Here is a 6,000-nt window from a genome sequence, read left to right on the forward strand (position 1 = left end):
CCCCTCTGAACAGGACAAGCTCCTGGGACACATAGGGACGTGGGGCAGGCTACAGGGCCCAGTTCACACTCAGCAAGGCCTGTAAGAGTATATGCACAAACAGAATGGGGAGGCATTGGATGGACATGCCTGGCCAGTCTGTGTGTCACAGGGTCCATTCGGTCCCTCTGCTTCTCTCAGGACAAAAGGAGAGTCCAGCTATCCCTTCTGGATGGGGATGGTGGGAAGAATTGCCTCCAATCCACCTGGGGTGTGGGACCGCTGTGGAAGGAGGCCAGACCCCCAGCTGTTTCCCAGCCTACTTGAAGGATGAGAGAGATGAGCCATGGGTGATTGTAGCACTGCCCACAGCCCAGGATCTTCACTTCCTCCTTCCTAGGTCACAGGCCGCCTAGTGGTCACACATGCACACATTCGGTGGCGCTTGGAGTCTTGGATCAGCAGGCAGAACTTGGGTTAGGATGTAGTCACACACGGGTTGGAGAATTAGCCAAGGTCACCACACAGGAAGGCAAAACTAGAGAGTGTTGGAAGAGTCTGCAGGGGGAGCTCCCTGGCTGCAAGAATTCCTGGAAGCCCCCTGGGAGGCCCAGGCCTTAACTGGAAGAAGCGAAGGCTGCAGCCCAGCTGGCTCCCCACTGGAACCATAGGAGTGGCCAATAAGGGTGTGTTGAAGGAATGACGGATCTTGGCCCTGTTTGCACACACATGCACCAACTGGGAATGGAAAGGGGTGGTGAGATAGCTGAGATCAGGGGCCAGCCCTGTTTCCTGCTTTGGACCTGCAATAGCAGGGAGGGCTCTGGGACAGATGCCTCAGTTTCTGCAAAGGGAAATGGAGGAATGGAGAGGGAGACTGATGAGGGATGGTCCTTAAGGAGCTATGCGGAAGGTTCTAGGACCCTGGGTAACTGAGTAGATCCCTGGCAGGTGGGAGGTGCTTTGTGTTCTACAACTTTGTGAGAGTGGCAGGAAATAGGGCCAGTAGCCATGCACTAGTTGAGTTGCACCTGGTGAGAGATTCGGGGTGATTTCCCCACTGAAGCCCCAGAATGTGTATGGCTGTCATGGCTGTGTGCTAGGGGAAGTGATAATGTGTGGCCACTATGTCGATCAGTGCAGCAGTGTGCGTTGTGTTTGCGACACTTGAGTTGTGTTTCCCAGGTGTCATGGCAGAACTAGTTTTGCTGCTGGAGTAACTCAGGTTCCTGGAGAGGAATGGACCTATCTGGAAAGACAGATGCTATTAAGTAGTTACAGTCATTATATTGATATGACTTAACTAGTGTATAACCATTAATACTGATTCCCAAGACCATCCGTATTTTGAATGCTTAACCATGTGCCAGGCCCTGTGCCAAGCACCTCACCTGCAGTAGCCCATTTAGTTCTGTCAGAAGGCAGTTAATGCTGGTTTGCCTGTACCACAGTGCTTTTTGTGCCATCGTATATTTAGTTTGGGGGCTGTGCTAGGGCTGCATGTATGTCTTAGTTGCTGGGGTAGAGTATGCCTCTATTGAACACCTGGGCTCTGGATCCCATTGTGTTGTCCATACGGTGTTGCACAGTGTGAGACCCAGTTTGACTATGTTCTTTGAGGTAGTGGTGGTGATGAATAATTTGGCCGTGTGACTTTTGCTTCATTGTGCAGCCAGTGTATGTAACTTGCTACTCTTGGATGGATGGTGCCAGCTAGTACGACGTGTCCTGGAGATGTTATGGGTGTAAGCATAGGGTCATCTGTTATGGTAGTGTGGGGCCCTGTCGTGGTGGAGTGAACTGGTTGTATGACTGTGCCTGTGACCCTGTTGTGTGTGTCCATGAGAGCCATTTGACCCTGTTGTGTTGTGACTTGTGTCAGAGACTGTTCCGGGTGCGGTGTAACTCGGGGTACCGGGTGTACCTCCTTTGTGGTGGTGGTGGCCCATAGCGGGGTTCCCCGGGGTGAGTCGTGTCCACGTGACCCCTCTGTGCCGCCGTTCCCCCTTGCGGGTCTGTGTTGTCTGACCTCGGCGCGGATGCCCCAGCCCCCAGCCCCCGTTGGCCCTGCTACCCCTCCCCCCCACCGTCCGCCTGCGCTCCTCGTCGATCGATCGCCATTGATTGTCCCTGACGAGCTGCTCCACTTTCCAGCCAATGTCAGAAGGGGGGATCTCCGCCGCCCTGGCGGTGTCATTTCCACACACTCCCTGGGCTGCCGCCAGCGCAGGCGTCGCCAAAAGCCGGCCTGGAGCGCCCGGAGCGCGGACCGGACCGCCCGCACGCTGTCAGGACGCCCCCGACGGTGCGGCCGGACTCCAGCCAGCCGGCCTTTGGCCCCGCCCAGGCCCCCGCTTCCCTGGGTAGGTGGATACTGTCCTCACACCAGTTTGGGCTGGGCCTTTGAGGAGGGGCTGCTCTCAGTCCGCGTGCCTGTGTACCCGGGTGGGGGCGCGGGCCGCTTCCGGCGGGCGGAGGCGCCCGCGGGCCAACTTTGCGGTGGCCCAAACAGATGCTAATGATTTTCCGGGAGGCGCCGGTTATCTCTGGCCCCAGCCAGCCTTTGCGGGCTTGGGCCAGGCACAGATATGTCCTCACCCGCTAGAGCCTCGCGGAATTACCACCTGGACCCAAATGGACAGTGGGGGGTTGCAGGCACCCCGGGGTGCCCCCAGAACTCTGCGTGGGAAGGTTTGTTCCCTATCCACCCAGGAAGCCACTGCATCCAGCTCCGGAGCCTCTCCCCAGAGCCTCCCCCAGACCCACCCTGACCCCCAGCCCCGCCACAGGCAGGGACGACTGAGGCTCAGGGAAGCCCAGCCCAAGGTTACTCTGACCCAGTGCCTGCTGAGCTGAGAGGGTCGCCCTCACTTAGAGCCACCCTGTTGGGGACTTGAAACCCGGCTGGTTCCCCATCGCTCAGGGCAGAGCTAGTTTCCAGGCTCCCCAGTGGAAGTGCTGACGTGGCTCTGGGCAGCTGTCTGGGGCCGGGAAGCAGGGCAGATGTCACAGAGCCCAGGGGAGGAGGCGGCTCCATGGGGAGGGCAGGCAGGGCCTCCTGCTTGCCGAGATTGTCTCCTCCCGGCAGGCCTGGCTGGCTGGCTGGCTGGGGCTGGGGCACAGCCACCGGCCAGGCTGACCTGACCCCAAGTCTAGCTTCAGCTCCTCTGTGTGTCTGCTGACAAGTGCTGCGACCTCTCTGGACTTTTTCCTGTCCTGTCAGAGAATTAATAGCACCTGCTTTGGGTGGGTCTGATCCTCAAATGAAAGTAGAGGTGTGCAAAGCCCCCAGTCCAGTGCTGAGCACACTTCCTGCTCAATAAATGTCAGCTATTGTTATTGTTGTCTTTGCAAGTGGGAATTTGGTGTGTCTAAAGGCAAAACTGAGTCCTGAGGCTGCCAGCTGGCCTCAGAGGTCATTCCAGCCAGCCTCCTGCCTTGCTGCCCCTGGCCCTCTGCATTTCTCATGCCTGTCTAGCTTTGTTCCTTCTCACTGAAGTGTCAGCCCCCCTCAGCTCTGCCTGCTGCCAAGCTGCCCCCACCTCCTCTTATCAGTGTGGTTCCCTCCTATCTGGCCGCCACATTGGGTCCCTCAAGCAGCATGTCCCCCTGGGAACAGCAATCGATGGGGCGGAACAGCCTCCCTGACAGATGGACCCACAGAGGCTGGGCTGCTTCAGCAGAGCTCCCTAGGAAACCGGTGACAGGAGCGGAGCCACCATGGCTGCCTCCTAAATAGGAATGGTGGGGGGGCGGCGGGGAGGAGGAGGAGGAGGCCCTAGCCTCCAACTAGCCCAGGCTGGGCCAGCCCTCTCAGGGTGGGTCTGGGGGGGCAGGCCAGACCCTGTGCTTTGCCATCGGCCCAGAATCCTCTTAAGGGGAGGGCTCTGTAGAGCTTGCCTGGTAGGTAGGATGTGTCTGAGTTCTCCTCCAAAGGGAGTGAAGCCTTGTGCCAGCGTCCCCTCCCTCCCCGCAGCATAGGCACTTTTCCTAACAAGCCCAGAGGCTGGCGTATGGGTAGGTGGGTAGGCTGGAGGCTTAGCACATTCCTCTGGCCACAAGGGGCCTCTGAAGTCAGAAGTCAGAAGGACCTTCTCTGCCCATGGGGGTGGGAGATCATGGGCGCATGTGCACAGCGTGTGTGTGTGTGTGTGTGTGTGTGTGTGTGTGTGTGTGTGTGTGTGCCCATGGGGGTGGGAGATCATGGGCGCATGTGCACAGCGTGTGTGTGTGTGTGTGTGTGTGTGTGTGTCTGTGTGTGTGTGTGTGTCTGTGTGTCTGTGTGTGTCTGTGTGTCTGTGTGTGTCTGTGTGTGTGAGAGAGTGAGTGATGTCTCTTGCCTCCTACCAGGTTCCCAGCGTAGTCAGGGAAATTCTTCCGAGGGTTTCTCAACTTTGGCCCTGCTGACATTGGGGCCATTTAAATCTTTGTCCTGTGCATTGTACGATGTTGTAGCCTGGGCTCTACCCATTAGATGCTAGTAGCAGCATTTGTGACAGACAAAAATGTCTCCACACTGCCCACTGTCCTCTGGGAGGCAAAATCAGCCCTAGTTGAGAACCACTGGTCTGACCTCAGGACCAGCCAAAGATCCTCTGCAGTAGTGGAGGGGGAGGTTTCCGAAATGTCCCTGTCCCCAGCGGTCTCAGGCTTGAGGGTGCTAGACACCCTCCCCAATCACCCATGGCCCTGACTGCCAGGTTGGAGGGAACCATGCTTGCCTGAGATGGCAGGGCTGTTGGCGTCACTGCTCAGCTGCACCAGGCTTGATGCCAACGCCTCACTGCTGAGACCCTGGCATGTGGGTGGGGGGGCGGGCGCGGCCCTGGGGGGTTCAGAATGCCTGGGTAGGGGGAGCCAGCACAGGTGGCCAGCCTTCTCCCTTCCCTTGGTGTCCTGGCGGTGTTTCTGCCGTCCCCCTCTAGGCTGGGGTTGAGCTGGGGAGGGGCTGACAGGCCTCAGAGCCAGAGGGAGCCACTGCTCAGAGTAGAAGGACTATGGACACAAGCCCAACAGGCCCAGCCAGCTGACAGCTGGGCCACCTGAGTACAGAGCTGGCCCCTCCAGGAGGCAGAGGGAGGAAGGGACCGGACTGGCTAAATGAGTTTCCAATCCACAAGCCCTTGATCCAGAGGCCTGGAGAGGGGTCTCCCCCTGGAGTCATCTTCCTCTTCCTGTCCAAACAGGCAGGCAAAGCACTGGGGCAAAGGAAAGTTCTCTAGTGCAAAATCTCTCTGCTGGGAAGTCCCTACTTATGTCTAACCTACTTCCTTTCCTTCTGTAGCACCCACCCTATCCTGGCCTGCATGCTCTGGCCCTAGCAGGGTCAGGGACCAACATTTCAGGTTCTCTGGCCAGGGTGTGCCCTTATTCCTGGGGAAGAGAACTCTCATCTATGGGAAAATTTCAGTCAGAATACAGGCCGGGGGTCCCTGTATGGGTAGAGGGATGAGCGTGCCTAAGCGGCTTGACTGAGGGTATGGAAAGGGGCATTGCTGCCAGCTGATCGATCAAGGTCGCAAGACACACTGCACCCAGAACCAGCCTAGGGGGTCGCAGAGTTGGGAGGAGGAGGAAGTGGCTAGGAGGTGGGCAGTGGTTTTGTAACCAGAGATGGGCCAGGCCAGCAAAGGCGGCAGCTTGGGGCTGGAGTTTAAAATAGCGCCTTGGCCTGGGGGGGATCGGGTTCGGGTCACCCGCAAGGCAGCGTGGCCACCACCATCCAGCTCAGGTTTCTTGCCTTCCTTGATGATCTGATGGAGGCAGCGGCTACCTAAGCAGATGGGCCCAAGAAAAGGGGTCCAGGCACTGCCACTGTAGTCCCTGACCAGGCTCTGGCCCGGCTCCCTTCTCCACGCCCACCCCATGGGACAGATTGCCCCTGCTGCATCCCCATGCCCTCCCTCTTCCTCAGTGAGCATTGGTTTAACACTGACTAGGGACCAGGTCCTTGGCAGAACGTGGAGATGAGGAAGGCCTTGGCTCTGACTCAGGCCCCAGGAGTCCTGGCCCCCAGGGGTA

This window comes from Manis pentadactyla, chromosome 13 (assembly GCF_030020395.1).
Source record: "Manis pentadactyla isolate mManPen7 chromosome 13, mManPen7.hap1, whole genome shotgun sequence".
NCBI classification, from domain to species: domain Eukaryota; kingdom Metazoa; phylum Chordata; class Mammalia; order Pholidota; family Manidae; genus Manis; species Manis pentadactyla.